Here is a 15,917-nt window from a genome sequence, read left to right as displayed (position 1 = left end):
GTCGGGCCTCCCATGTGTGGCCTCCATAACTTTCACAGCGCTTAGCTGTCAGCGCAAGCCCTTTCAGTAAGCTCCCAGGTTCTGACCAAGGATATGCATTTCCCCAGCGTCGCTTCCCCTGGTTTGTATGCATAACAGTCAGTTGCACCATGCAGTCACCTGTTTGCAAAGTTCACCGCCACTCGGCCGCAATAGTGGTTCGCTGCGTGTTCCCACCGCATAGCTATATGTCCCCAAATGAAGCGTCCAGTCAGACGCTGCAGTTTTTATCCATCATGGGCAGTACTGTTCCGCCTTGCGATCCCTCCATGCCGCGATAACTACCGCAGCGCCCCTCCCAGAGCGTGCAGCTCACCTCAGGGCGCCGGGGCTCCGGCACACGAACCTCAGATGCGGTCCGAGAGTCAGTTCAGTGGTTCGATATTGTGCTACCCTCAAGATTATGCCCGTCCGGATGCTGAGTGGAAAACGCGTCCACGGCGGTGGCACTCAGCAGCAATGCCGCTGATCCGCAGTATCTGGGCATGGGGGCCGCCATATTGCCTCTAGCGTGGCGTCAGGGTGAACCGCCAATTTTTGCGGTTTTACAGTCCTTATGTGCCGCAATTTCACTGTCAGACAGTCTTCCAGTAGCAGGCGATTAGTCGCTGCAATGTAGTATGGTCGATGGCTTCAGGGAAACAGGATTGCTGTAGGATTCTGTCGGTAGCCGGGAGAGCCACGATATATTTCGGGCATCTTGACGTGCCAAAAAAAAAAAAAAGAAAAGTAGAAATGAGGTCTTAGCCCACGCCAGATCTTTTTTGCATAATGGTTGTGGGTTATCAAATACCTCTGGACGACCTAACAACCTTGCTATCCTTTTCACCTAACTAAGCCAAGGGATGTTACTTTGCCCTATCTACTATGGTACAGTCTTGTATGATCTCTTGATTCATCACTAATTCTGAGTTGGTCCAAATTGAGATCATTTAAGAAAGGGGAACATTCTAATCAAATCAACCACAAAACCAATATCCACTTCTTGATGAATAATATAGGAAGGTATTGATTGTGTGACTCTTTTTTATTTATTTTCCACAATTTGAAGCTCTGCACAGTTCTTATATCCCCAGATTTTAGAACCATAGTTTGCGACAACAATACTCTTGGCTTTGTATATATTTACCATTGCTTAGACAGGCTTGGCACCCAGCCTCCGGGCAAAATCAAGCACTGCAGCTGTAGATTTTACCATAGCATTTCTCTTCGCCTTTGCGGGGCGCATGAGCTCCTGTCGTCAAATAAGACGCCTAGGTACGGGAATGTGGTAACCCTAGTTATTTAAATCCCTTCACAATAATGCGTTTTGGGTTTTCTTGACTTCACTCCCATAATCATTGTGTGTGATTTTGAGAAATTTACGTTCAGGTCCAATGAGCCCATAAAATCAGCAAAGGAGTTCAGGAGGTGCTGGATACCCACCGCTGTGTGTACTAGCAAAGCAGCATCGTCTGCATAAAGGAGTGCCGGAATCAATCCATTTCAAACACAAGGAATATCCTTGCTAGCTCCACACAGGGCAGAATCTAGAATATTAATATAAAGGGTAAACAGCAAGGGAGCAAAAATGCAACCCCGTCTGACTCCTCTTATGATATCAATCTTTTGCTTGAGGTTGCCCTTTTGATAAAACCTTACTGTTGCCGAGAGATCCCTATGCAAGTCTGACAAGAAGTATACAATGTTTTTATCCATATCCATTGAGAGCAGCAGGTCCCAGAGCTTGGATCTGTTCACTCAGTCAAAGGCTGAGGATAGATCGATGAAAGCAAGATGACGTGTCCCTTTCTTTGCTACGGTGTATTTCCCTACTAAGAGATGAAGGTTAAGACACTGATCCAGGGTGCCCCTACCTTACCTAAAACCGTATTGGAGGTTTGACAAGATATTGCATTTGTTAATCCAACCTGTTAGTTCACTAAGGACCACTCTGCCCAGCACATTGACTGCAGAGCCGATCAAAGATTTTGGTCTATCTCACCTGGGGTCTCCTCTCTGCCCTTTCTTGAAAACTGGAACGATAATTGACTTTGACCAGGATCTTGGCAGGCCCTGTTGACACACTGTATTTAAAACATTAGCCAATATCTTTGACCAGAGAATGATATCCATCTTGAAAAGATCAGCAGGGATGCCATCCGGACCCGGTGCTTTATTACATGTCATCTGGGCAATGGTCACAGCAACATCTTGTTCCGAAACATTCATACTATATGCTGGAGCCATGTGTATGGGGCCTGTATCTACCAGAGCTGGCTGGTCACCCTAAATGTGTTTAAAATGATTAAACCATAGCTCTTCCGAAATATTATACTCATCGGTGGTAACCCCAAGACCAGAAAAAATGCTTGTTGACAATGTCCCAGATCTTTGCACTGTTCTTGATACCGTCAACTGACAACAGTTTGTTCCAGGCTTCCTGTTTGATCTCTGATTTGTGATTAGGCAAAGTCTGCTCATACTCTACCCTCGCCGCAGTTATTAGGAGAAGTGTGGCTCACTGGTTAGAAGCGGCAGACCCTGAAGCAGAGGTTTCAGAGCAGATAGTAAATTCAGATAGGAAGCTGTACAATTATGATCGAGCCACCTCTCTCCTTTGTTGATACAATCCTTAATAGGGTAGGAGAGGGCGCTAGCTACTTGCTATAAATCCTATCAAATGCTGTAATAATCTCAAATCCCCCTTGAGTACCCTCTAGACATACGGCCATCTTGTTCCCTGTGATATTTGATGTCATTTAAAAAGAGATATGGTACAATCTTGGCCCATTTCAGTCTATGACCTTGATCCCTGGTTTTCATTATAGAAGCTGGGGCTATATTCTCCGCTTTGACCGTGGCCTTCAGGCACCCTCCTTTGGTGAGATGAATGGGATTGTGGTGCCATTGGGTAACATAATCCATAACGAGGGGAAGTAAGGTTGTGTTAACGAATATGTAATCAATTATTGAGAACATACCCCTGCCCTTAAAGGAGGGAATACCTGCCCCATCTTCTGCCAGGTTTGAATGAGCCAAACCGAATACAGCTGGAAAAACGTCTAAATATCCCCCTTGATGGGTGTGCTCAAAATGTTTCTCTAAATTACAACCTGGACCAAGATTGTCAAAGACCTGACAATTCGTTTTGCACAGATGAATATTAACATCTCCCAGTAAGATGATCGGGAACTGTGTAACTTGTTTATCCCTATATGAGTCTAAAAAGTGATTTAAACTGCATAGATGTTCATTTATATACGACTTTTCAAAAGAGTTATAAAAATTAAGAACAAGTATCTTTGGTGCATTCACAGGAATAATCTCAACCATTAATCAATTAATAGACCCGGAATCCAATTTACTATGACTGCCCCTGATATTTAAGGAGATCAGTGTTAATAGCCCGCCCCTCGGACGGGCCGCAACAGAAGGTCGCGCGGCCTCCGAGTAAGTTGTATAACCATCAAGCCAGAATGTAATATCGGTCTCCCATGTTTCTTAAAACCCAATTACATAATATTCCCTTACCAAACCAAGCCACCTGGGATCAACTCTCTTGTTCTTTAGACCCGCTATGTTCCAACTAAGTACTTATGAAGTTTCTACAGGTCTTTCTTCTTCCCTCGTTGGTATGCTTGTGATAGAAATACCTTGATTGAGCTGATTCAGACCAGGTATAGGGGGGTTGTAATAGTCAGTCATTAGACTCTAACTGACTCAGAGGGAAAAATCTATTTGCCAGTTCTAAGGTGTTCCCTACTACTCTCTCCCCGGTAACAGCCTCTGGTGCTGACAAACTTAAGGATTCTGGGTTTGGATTCAGAGTAAAAAGATGACTCTCCTTGTTAATATGCCCAAGGCCTGACCCTTTGTATGCTCTTTCTGTGGGATACCCAGAGAGAGATGTGGAATTACCAGCCTGGTTTCTCACAGGTGGGCGATAAAAGAACCCCAGGGGAACACTTTAATGTCCTCCAAACCATGATTACAGCCCTCTTCAAAAAGAAGACCAGCTACATTTGCCCTATTAAAATTGATAACGACACAATCTCCGTCATCCGTCATCTGTCTTCAAACACTGACTAACCCATCCCACTCGCCTAGCCATACATTATTATAGATGATGCTTTGGCCCCACCATCAGACAGCTTTGGGCACCAAAATGAGACTGTACGGATCAATTCATGTGGGGTCTCATTTAGGTTATCTTTGAGGTGAGGAACCCCTACTAACACCGCTGTTAGAGAGGTAGCCTCATGGGTAAGTGGAGCTGTATTGATTTCCAAACCCATACAAAGAGAGATTACTCCACTCTTTATGAACAGATGTTTCTAACTGTTCAGTTGGTAAGTGGGACCTTTTGTAGTTTAATTTATCACCCAACTGCTGGGAATCTTTGATATTATTACCTATTTTATTGTAGTCAGGTTTTGGGTTCCCTAGGTGTTGGGCAATATGTTGAGTCCCCATAGATGGTTCTGCCTGTGAAGGACATAAACCAGCCTGAGCACCAGATGGCACATTACTCAATGCAATGTTGTAATTTAACCCCATTTACAATCCCTCAGTTTGCTTAGATGTGTCTCTATGGAGGCGAGTTTAATTACCATGACATCTAAAACGTTTTTCTTACAAGTGGGCAAGGCCTCTTTAAGAGTCCCAAAAAAGTCTCAAGGCACGTTTGAATAAAGTCTCCAACTACATCAGTGAGAAGCGTTTTGGCCCAGGCCTCTATCGCCAAGACTCCTTCCCTCCCCACCCCGGGCTGAGAGTCAGCTGTATTGGGCCCCTGCTTCATGCCTTTTTTTCCATTTCTTTTTGTTTCTGGCCACCATAGAAGCAGAGGGTACATCTCCATCCACTCTCCCCCTGTGTTTTTCACAGGATCCTGAACGGAAGTCGTGGTTTATTGTAGCACCCCAGTAGAAATGCCCTCTTCCACCTCAAGGTTAGTTTCAATATTAGAACTTGGTATTTCATGTCATGAGCCTTCCGTGGGGTAGGTATGTGAGTTATTTCCAAGTCTAGATCCTCCCCCTAATCCCAGCTGCTCATCTACATCATGAATTTTCTTGCTTAATCCCCCAAAGCTGTCGTTAAATAAGATATAATGGAGGTACAATTTCTTGGAATCTTAGATTTCACTTTACAGCCGTTGCAATTAAAATGCAACTTTCACTTAACCATGACGATTTATTGATGACAGAGGGCTAGCCCAGCACAGACTGCCAGGCGCTGACGGGTGCAGACTGGCCCACCCATGGCTCCAGCATGCCCACGAGCGTCCCTCGCTGCAGGAGCCCGCAAAAGATTTTAAAGCACCTCCGAGCACAAGAGACTGACTTTAGAGGCAGTGGCCCCTTGGGAGGCTGGCACTCATGGTCCTGGTCCCCTTCTCCCATCGTCGCAACAGGCAGCAGCAATAAGACAGGCGTCTCACACTGCCGGAGCCCACAAAAGATTTTAAAGCGCCTCCAGGTGCAAGAGACTGATTACAGTGGCAGCGGTTGCTTAGGAGGCTGGAACTCGCGTTCCTGGTCCCCCTCTCCCATCGTGGCAACAGGCAGCAGCAACAAGATGGGCATCCTGCAGGCCGCCCGACACGTCGCCGCAGGTGACCCTCATAAGAGGGCGGGCACCGTAGTGCCACAGGATGGCAGGCGCACCAGCCATCTGGTGTCCAGTGGCCGGTGGCCGCTGCCATGACGTCAGCACGCTTCCTTGGGGGGTGGGGGGACGAGGTATTTATGTCTCCCCCCGCCTCCGAGCAGTCTCTTTTGTGCCTTGCTGCCCTCGATGTTGTTGGTGCCCAGGACTAAGAACTTAAGGTGAGAGGCCTCCCCCCCCCCTTTTTTTGTGCTCGCTTCCCCCCGTGTGGGGAGCAGAGAGGGGCCGGGCGGTCTGCTTGTTTGGGCCGCTGTGCTGGGCTCGTTTTGTCTATTATGTGGTTTCTTTCTTTTTCCCATGTTGGATTCTCGGGGTGGGGGCTGGGCACGTAGGGGGCCTGTTTGTCTCGTTTCCTTTGGGGGTACAGTACTGGTGCTGGGAGTATTTTCATTGTGCAATTTGGTATGTGTTTCTCTTTTTCTTCCCATTGCGGGGCGGGTTTTAAGGGTAACTTTGGGTGCCTGTGTTATTCCGCTGTGTTTTGCGCCGTGTGCAATTGTGTATATGGGGTATTTATTCTCCTTTTGCGGGGCGGGTTTTAGGGGAAGAGTTATGTTCTTTGTAATTTCTCGGGGATTGTATTCGTGGCTAATTGGGATGTATTTATTTAATTTCCTTATTGAGGGGCGGGTTCTATGGGAACTTTCAATGTTGCTGTCATTGGCGCTTTTCTTATGCACGTTTGCCCCCGGGCCTGGGGAGCCATGGTTCTTCTGTAGCGTCTGCTGCTTGGGCTCCCATTTGTCCCTCCTTTACTTGTGGGCCACCCGGGGTTTTCGAACTGGGGGTGGTGGGGGCTGCGGGCAACTTGCCCGGCCGGGCCTCCGGGGTCAGGGACTTTTCTGTCCGTGGTGCCCTCCTGGTATCTCTCCCGGGCACGGAGTCTGATTGCACTGCATTCTTTATCTTGGCCTGTTCGGTCTCTTCTCCGTGGGTCCCGGCGGCCCCACCCTTCTCCCTGCGTGCGAGTTATAGGCATGTTCCCTCGAGTGGGGCAATCGGGCCATTCAACCTGGGGGACGTCCAGGTTCCCCTCTCTCCGATCCCCCGGGGCTGGTTACTTTGTAACCCAGGAGTTCTTGTCCCTCTGCGGTGTTCTGGACAGGGAGCTTAGGCTTGGTGTGTACTTGGTCCTACGACGTCGGAAGGTGGCCATTTTGTAGGGCCGCCATTGACGGACACGCGGGTCAAGCACCCATGCGGCCATTTTGTAGCGGAACGGTCAGTTCAGCCTTGGGGGAGGGGCTGGGGTGGGCGGCCATCTTGGTCGCCTTTTTTCCATTGTGTTCGGGGTGCTTTGTTCTTGCCCCCGGGCCTGGCGCTCGTGTCTTCCTTGTTGGAGGGTATCTTTGGCGGTGTGGGGCACCGCGGACACTGTCGATTCCCGGTGTAGTTTTTCTGGCCAGCAGGTTTCTTCTCGATACCCTCTGCTTTGACCTGCAGTGGCGTTCACAGCATACCTATGCAACGCTGCTAGATCGACTTTATCGAAGTAGCGTTCTCGGCGTTTTTTCTTTCGGACAGTTTCAGGGGCAGGCTTATGCCTTCGCGGTTGCTTTGCTTGCAACTGCCTTCTTCGGATGCTCCCTCGTGATCCCTATGCCTGCTTGGCCTTCCGGGGTTTATGTGGCACGACTATCGTCGTCCCGTATGAGTGGTCCGAGCACATGCCTCGGCTGGCCCTTAGCCCGAGTGTCGCACCGCTCTCCTGCTCTGCATGTCCCTGCCTGACTTTTTCCTTGGGGACCAGTAGGGTACGTACAGGGTCGAGGTGGCGCTCGATGCCCACGCATTGGTACCGTGTTGCGGGAGATATGAGGATGCAAATTTATAGCCCCTGGCCATGCCTTTCATCGTTTGGTACATGTTCTTTTAGAGCGGCTTCGGCCCCCCGGGCTTTTGGGTCCTGCGGGACACCCCCGGTCAGGCTCCCGTGGCTCCAGGGAATTTGTCCCTTTCTTGTTGTTTGCTTTTCGGGCACTGGGACATGTTTGGCTTTGTGGGTGTCATGCGCGGCAGCATCTTTCTCACTTTTTACGCGCAACCCCCGCGCTCCTTCTCGGGACCTGGCCACACACGTTGCAGGGGACCGTCCTTCTTTACTAGGTAGTCGAGTGCACTGCGAGGCTTGTCCTGTTGTCTTGCCCTGTGTGCCTCTTCGTTTCTTTCCCCCGTATCGTAGCTTCCCGCCAGCACTCCAGTTTCCCGCGGGTGATTCAGCGGTCCGAGCAGGGGTTTCTCTCGGGGGCTTCGGCTCTCGGGGCGTGTTGGGTTACCTCCCACCCCACCCCCCACGCCCACCCTTTTTCCGGGCTCTAGTGGGTCCCGGGCCCGTGGGTGCCCATGCTGTGGCGTTCTTTTCCAAGTTTAAGGGGACCTAGCCACTGGCATAATTGGGGATGTCTGACAATGCCTCTTGTTTCTCTCCCACGTTGGGGCCACGTTCCTAATTAATCATTGGGAACAGGTTGCCCTTTATTCAAGAAGCCATTCATCTATGTGTGGTTGGGTACTTCGTTTAATGTTAACAGGGGAGCTTACAATGTCTAATTTTGGTTCATATAAGGTGGCACTAACATCCATATCTTTCAGGATGGAATGGGTACGGCTAGCGAGGTCTGGATGAGAAGGATCAGAAATACAGTGGCAAGGCGCCTAAAAGCGGAAGGAGCACAACAGACGAAGGAGAACATTTCAATGATTGGAAAGAAACTTTGTGACACTGTTCTTTATTTTGCAGATTCAAAGTAAAATCATCAGCGGAAGATCAACGAAGCGGGACAGGTGGATGCTAGTGGTCCAGAGTCAGGTATAAGGGTAGAACCAGCCTCTTGGGGTGGACATGGAGGGAGAACTTTTGCACGAAGTAGAGGAAAGAGAACATGTCGGTTTGTGGTCTATAGAAATTGTCCCGCAAGCACTCCAACTTACGTTCGCCTTTTCCCTCCATAGCCCCTTCTCACTCTCACTCGCGGAGTTCCTCCGTATCCTCGAAACATTCGTTCCGCTTGTCGCACCACTGGAATGTAAGTATGGAAGGGTGAGGGACACGCACCTGTTGTTTCTCACGAAGGCCAGGTCTTTATCCAGTTGTGTATTGTGGCTGATCCTAATTTTTATCCCCAGATTCCGTGCAAGCGTTGTGAAGTCAGAATGGACAGCCAGAGTTCCCCTCCCCTTTTCCAAGAAATCACCCAGGTGGAGGACTCGTTGCCAGGCACCTCCCAAGACGCAGTGTGGGCTGACTTTTTTGAGCTGGCAAAGCTGAAGGGCCTGACTTGGGCACAGAACCTGATGAACACGCCAGAGCCAGAGGATTCTGGGTGCCCGGCTGAATCCCCTTCGTCCGACAACTCAAACAATGCCAATGCCGCTCCATCCAGGCCCAAGCGGATCAGAAAGCCCACTGTTAGGGATTTCCCCTTGGAATCTTTGCCGCTGACTCGTAGCAAGTCGGTGGCGACCCCCAGGGAGGTCCCGTCTCTGGGGACAAGTGCTACGCCACCGCCTCCTGCCCCCCCCAAGGACACTCAGGTGTCGCAAGGTAATTTTGCTACCAAAGACGATCTGACCAAAGTTTTGGACTCATTGAACAATTTCATGGAGATCTTTCAAGGGGGGTTACCTGTTCATAGCGCCACGACAGCTGGGGGTAGTGGCATGGTTAGCGGGAGATCTGTTCTGGCAGCCTCCACTGTTTGGTCTTCAGTGCAAGCTGCAAAGCAGGGGGATTCAGTAATTGTTGGTGCACCATCTGTGGCTCCCACTATCTCGATTGGGGCCCCTAGTGGGGCGCCGCCGGCGAGCTCCCCCGCCTCTCCTCCTGCGCCCACAGCATTGGTTTCTAGCTCTCCCTCTGCTTCCTCAGACGCGCTCCCTCGGGGGTGCCTCCAGCTGTCAGCCCTTTGCCTGTTCCTGTGTCTACTCCTGTCCCCGCGATCTCCACTGCTCCGCTCCTCTCGGGCGATGCTCTCAGGCTTGGCAAGTACCCCAGGCCACCAAAGAGGCCATTTGGAGACCGGAGTTCATCGACATTTTCACCCTTCTCATGTTAGGGCAGGAAGGCATGGATACTAGAAAGCTTGGGATTAAGGAAGAGGAGACAAAGGTCAAGTTCCAGCCCTGGCCTGAGAAGAACATTGCTAATTGGCTAGAAGCCTTCTCAATCTTAGCGTCTGTCACAATGGAACGTTTTCCAGAGCAGGGCCCAGGCCTTGTTCAATACTCCAGGATCATCCACAATGAGGCCTTGAAATGGGGTGGAAACGGGTGGATCAACTATGATAGGGAGTTTCGTAGAAAAATGTCCCAGTGCCCAGAAATGAACTGGGATCAGAAGGATGTGCAGCTCTGGATGGAGCACATGGGAGCACGGGGCCAGCTTCCAGTGGGTCCAGCTAGCAGCGCTACCAGTGGGCAGGCTTCCTCGGGGGGAACTTCCTTTTTTCAGGGCAAGGGCAAGCATTCCTTTCGGGGGCCGCAGAGGAGGTAGTGCCAGAGGTGGCTTCAAGCGTTCTCCCCCCGGCACCTGCCGTTTGTTCAATAATGGGTCTTGCTCCTGGGGGAAGACATGTAAGTTTGTCCACGCCTGTAACACCTGCGGGGGGCCCCACCCTGCAACCTCTGCTTCTTGCCAATCCAAGCAGAGCTCCCAGCCAGCGAGCACATGTGTACAGTAAGTTGGATTCAGGTTACAGGTCTCCGGTGTTGATTTCTCCTTTCACGCCCTCTTTTTCTCCCCCTTTGCTTTTCAGCGAGTTTTCTGGGCGCCCTCTTTCCACAGCCTCTGCTTCTCCCTCTCTAAGTACACAACGGCCGGTGCCACTGGGAGGGTGCCCTGTGATCATTGACAACATTACCCCTTTACTAAGGCGGTACCCCTTAGAGGCAGACAGAGGCTTGCTGTTAGCGGGTTTCCACAAAGGTTTTAGGATCCCTTACTCTGGTACTCTGGGAAGCAGGGATGCTGATAACCTTAAATCTGCCAAGGAACAGCCAGATGTGGTTAGGGCGAAGGTGGAGAAAGAGAGAGCGTTTGACAGGGTAGCAGGTCCTTTCTTGCACCCACCTTTAGAGAACTTTGTTGTATCTCCCTTGGGGGTCGTGCCCAAAAAGGAACCAGGTGCCTTTAGACTGATTCACCACCTTTCCTACCCTAAAGGGACTTCGGTCAACGATGGGCTAGATGAGGAAGCATGCTCTGTGTCTTATGCCACGCTGGATGTAGCATTGGATCTGGTCAGGAGAGCGGGCAGAGGGGCCTGGTTGGCCAAGGCTGACATTGAATCAGCCTTCAGGTTACTACCAGTCCACCCGAGCAGCTACCACCTGCTAGGTTTCAAGCTCGACGGCATGTTTTACTTTGACAAATGCATGCCCATGGGTTGTGCTGTGTCCTGTGCGTACTTCGAAGCTTTTAGTTGTTTCTTGCAATGGGCACTCCAAGACACATTCGGTGTAGAAGGGGTGACTCATTACTTGGATGACTTCTTGTTTATCGGGAGTGACGGGACACAGCTGTGCTCACAGGCCCTGGCAGATTTCGTCCGCCTCACGGACCACCTGGGGGTTCCCCTTGCCCCGGGTAAGACAGTGGGGCCGGCTCAAATCCTGACCTTTCTGGGTATAGAGATTGACACTATTGCAGGGGAATCCAGATTACCTGAGGAGAAGGTGCGTGACCTGTCTAGCAAGATTCATGTGCTGGTAGGGCTAGACAAAGCCTCCCTGGGTAGTATCCAGGGCATCCTGGACCTGCTCAACTTTGCTGCTAGAATAATCCCAGCAGGTAGAGTCTTTGCCAGGAGACTTGCTAGGGCCACTGCTAACATCTCCAAAAAACACCACATGGTTAAGCTAAGCAAAGGTATTCAGCACGATTTGGCAATGTGGGCGGAGTTCCTACGCAATTTCAACGGGGCAGTGATTTGGAGGGCTCCCTGGGCGGGCAGCCCTGACCTTTTTCTGTTCACGGACTCTTCAGGCAGGTGCGGTTTTGGAGCCATTCTAGACAGGGAATGGTTCGCAGAGAAGTGGCCCAACGCATGGATCAAGAAAAAGGTGACTGCTAAGATCACAGTACTGGAGCTCTTCCCCATCGTGGTGGCCTTCCTCCTCTGGCCCACCATCCTGTCCGCCAAAAGGGTCCTGCTGTGGTCGGATAATTTAGCAGTGGTGCAGGCCATCAACTCCCACTCTGCCTCTTGCCCCCTGGTTCTTTGTTTGCTGCGCGAGCTGGTGCGTACTTGTCTGTATAACAATGTTGAATGCAGGGCGCGTCACATTCAGGGCATCAAGAACATCGCTGCTGATGCTCTCTCTCGTTTTCAGTGGCAAGGGTTCCGAGAATCTTGGCCGAGAGCAAGAGAGGAAGCCACCCCTTTCCCTGCGCACCTCTGGTACCTGCTGAAGTGGTGAACAGGATGCGGGCTCTGGGGGAGATGTCCCTGGCACAGAACACTATCAATAGATACAAGGCTTGTGTTAAAAAATGTTGTGACATTGTCGGACCTTGGGAAGTAGCAGGGGATGCGGCAGAATTAAAAGTCCAGGCCTTCATCCTGTGGGCTAAAGACAACAATAAGAGCCACTCTTGGATCTCTGGACACATAGCGGCCATCAGTCATAAAGCCAAGTTGTTAGGACAGGCGCACCCTACCAGGGCATTTGTTAACACCCCAGCATTAAAAGGGTGGGCTAGGAAGGAGCACAAGGTGCCCGATAACAGATCGCCTATTGACTTTGCTACTCTGCAGAATATGATCCTGTGCTTGCCTCAGATCACTTCGTCCGCTTACGAGTCTGCCTTGTTTGCATCTGCTTTTAGTCTAGCCTTCTTTGGCGCGTTCAGGATCTCTGAACTGGTTGCTAAATCCAAACATGATGTGTCAGGCGTAGCTTTGTCTTTGCAGGACGTTCTGGTTTTGGGAGACACGCTCAAGATTACTCTGCGCCAATCCAAGACTGATCAGAGAGGCAGGGGGATTGAACTTTGGCTTCAAAGCCTTGGCGCGCCCAAATTTTGCCCCGTGAGCCTCCTGTCGGCTTACCTTGCCATCCGCCCCCCCGATATGGGTTATCTCCTCTTACATGCAGATGGCACGCCTTTGACTAAATTCCAAGTAGAACATGTCATGCATGCATGCTTGTTTGCAGCAGGTGTCTCATTGGGTGGGCAAAAAGTACAGTTCCCACTCCTTCCGGATAGGCACAGCCACAACTGCATCCTCAGAAGGGGTACAGGTAGAAGGCATCAAGCAGCTGGGGAGATGGTCATCTGACTGTTATAAAAGATACATCAGACCAGACAGTATCAAGTAGTGCTCTGTGAACTCAAGAGATGTTTGATGTGTTGTCCTGGGGCTTGAATCAGAATCGGTGCATATTGGGCACACGGGGCCATGTAACATGTACAATGTTTTACAGTGTTTTGTTTGCAGTGTGGTATTTCTACCAGTGTGTATTTGTGTGCGTTTAATAAATAGTTTCATACAAAACTTCTCTTTATTTACCAGGAACAATGGTCTGGGTGCTGGGACACGAGGGGGTTTCCAGGTTGGCCCGGTGGGCAGAAAACAGAAAGTGGAATCATGGGTTTAGCAAAACTCAGTTTGTCTGGCGTGGAGTCACTGGCTTGCGATGGAGCGGGGTGCTTGGTTTGCTAACACAAGAATTACAAGGGAACGCCTGCCCTCCAGACGTGCTCATTCTGCACGTGGGAGGGAACGACCTGCCTTTCCCGGGGAAAAGGTTTCTCTTAAGGGACATGAAAGTGAACATTACCAAAATCAGCAATTTATTGGGTCCTTGCGATCTTTGGTGGTCTGAGATCACACCACGCCGGTTTTGGCTAGGTGCTCGATCTGGGCAAGCAATAGAAGTGGCGAGAAGGAAAGTAAACTGCGCTATGCGTAAGTTCGCGGAGCTGATGGGCTTCGGTTTTATTCGCCATGGGGAACTTCACGCCAAACGCCTCTTGTTGCCTTGACGGAGAAAGTATCCACCTGTCCAACGTAGGCATGGATTTATTTATTTTGGACATTCAGGAAGCGCTAATCTCTGCAGGCTGCGTCTAGGAAGTAGCTCTGGTGGGGGGCCTTGTCTGTGACTGTCGCCACATCCAGGGCTGTGGAGGAGTTACATGATGATCCAGAGGCGAAAGGTACTTAGGAGTACCCTATGCAGAGGCACAAAGGGTGCTGAGGCCTATTATCCCTGGGAGATCCGTGCGGTGGACCCTGGGGGTGCGACGGCGCCCCGTTATCCTACGGGCGGTTGGTTACCTGGACAACCGGGGGTTGCTTGAACGCTCCGCCCCTCGTAGGGGGGGGTGTGAGCTAGAGGGTGGGCCAATGGTTCACCGGACAGGTGAGGGGCTACCCCCTCACCACAACCGCTAAGCACCGTATGGCCAAGGCCGCGGGCTACTTGGCCTATCAGATGGCAAGCTGCGAGGGGCGGCTTGCCTTTGGATCATCTGTAAGTTAACCCACCATGTTTTAGCAATGATATGCTAATAAACCTGCGACTACTTTTTTCCCAACAACAAGTTGTCTTGTCCACTTATTTATGATGGGGATCTTGTCGTTTGGGGGATGGTGTGCGGGCCGATATCGGCACTATGCAGGCCGCCCGACACGTCGCCGCAGGTGACCCTCATAAGAGGGCGGGCACCGTTGTGCCACAGGATGGCAGGCGCACCAGCCTTCTGGTGTTCAGCGGCCGGTGGCCGCTGCCATGACGTCAGCACGCTTCCTTGGGGGGGTGGGGGGGACGAGGTATTTATGTCTCCCCCCGCCTCCGAGCAGTCTCTTTTGTGCCTTGCTGCCCTCGATGTTGCCCTCCCTGCCGCTTACCCTACATCTCAAGTGGCGGGGGGGTGCTATGCTTTTAACATTTGTTATTTGTGTTGTAGGAGGAGTTACATGATGATCCAGAGGCGAAAGGTACTTAGGAGTACCCTATGCAGAAGCACAAAGGGTGCTGAGGCCTTTTATCCCTGGGAGATCCGTGCGGTGGACCTTGGGGGTGCAACGGCGCCCCGTTATCCTACGGGCGGTTGGTTACCTGGACAACCGGGGGTTGCTTGAACGCTCCGCCCCTCGTAGGGGGGGTGTGAGCTAGAGGGTGGACCAATGGTTCACCGGACAGGTGAGGGGCTACCCTCTCACCACAACTGCTAAGCACCGTATGGCCAAGGCCGCGGGCTACTTGGCCTATCAGGTGGCAAGCTGCGAGGGGCGGCTTGCCTTTGGATCATCTGTAAGTTAACCCACCATGTTTTAGCAATGATATGCTAAAAAACCTGCAACTACTTTTTTCCCAACAACAAGTTGTCTTGTCCACTTATTTATGATGGGGATCTTGTCGTTTGGGGGATGGTGTGCGGGCCAATATCAGCACTATGCGCTGTGTGACCCAGCAAAGGATTTTGAAGCGCCTCGGGGTGCAAGAGACTGACATCGGCAGCAGTGGCCGCTTGGGAGGCTAGGACTCATGGTCCTGGTCCCTCTCTCCCCTTGTGGCGACAGGCAACAGCAACAAGACGGGAGCCCACAAAAGATTTTAAAGTGCCTCTGGGTGCAAGAGACTGACGGTGGTAGCAGCGGCCCCTTAGGAGGATGGGACTTGTAGTCCTGGTCCCCCACCCCCATCTTGGCAACAGACAGCTGCACCAAGACAGGCGTCCCACGCCGCAGGAGCTCGCAAAGGATTTTAAAGCACCTCAGGGCGCAAGAGACTGATGTCTGCAGCAGCAGCTGCTTTGGAGGCTTGGACTCGTGGTCTTGGTCCCCCTCTCCCCTTGTGGCAATAGGCAGCAGCAACTGGAAAGGGCATTTTTAAATCTACTCATTCTGCATTAGTTTTTTTGAATGCTAACTACACAAACAGAAAAGCCTTACCCACTTTTTGAGGTTTTTGAAAATGCATGATGTTTTACATTCCAGAATATTATTTGTAACATATACTTTCCTAACCATTATCATATATTTTTCCACTGCATGAACATGTCACAGTTGATGAGAGGTAAAGAAAAGGATAAATATGAAGAGTCTAAATTATAAAGAGCTAACAACAAGACAGCATGAACCTTTAGAGCTACAGAAATTTAAAGTGGGAAGGGAAAACGTCACTACAAAGCTTCTAAACACACTTTCATTAAAACTAGGAGCAAAGAAACCCAGCCCATCATTTATTTAAAAGTGTTTTTACTCATAGATTTCACC

The sequence above is a fragment of the Lissotriton helveticus genome, chromosome 7 (genome assembly GCF_964261635.1).
Source record: "Lissotriton helveticus chromosome 7, aLisHel1.1, whole genome shotgun sequence".
Taxonomy (NCBI): Eukaryota; Metazoa; Chordata; class Amphibia; order Caudata; family Salamandridae; genus Lissotriton; species Lissotriton helveticus.
Note: the sequence above shows the minus strand (reverse complement) of the source record.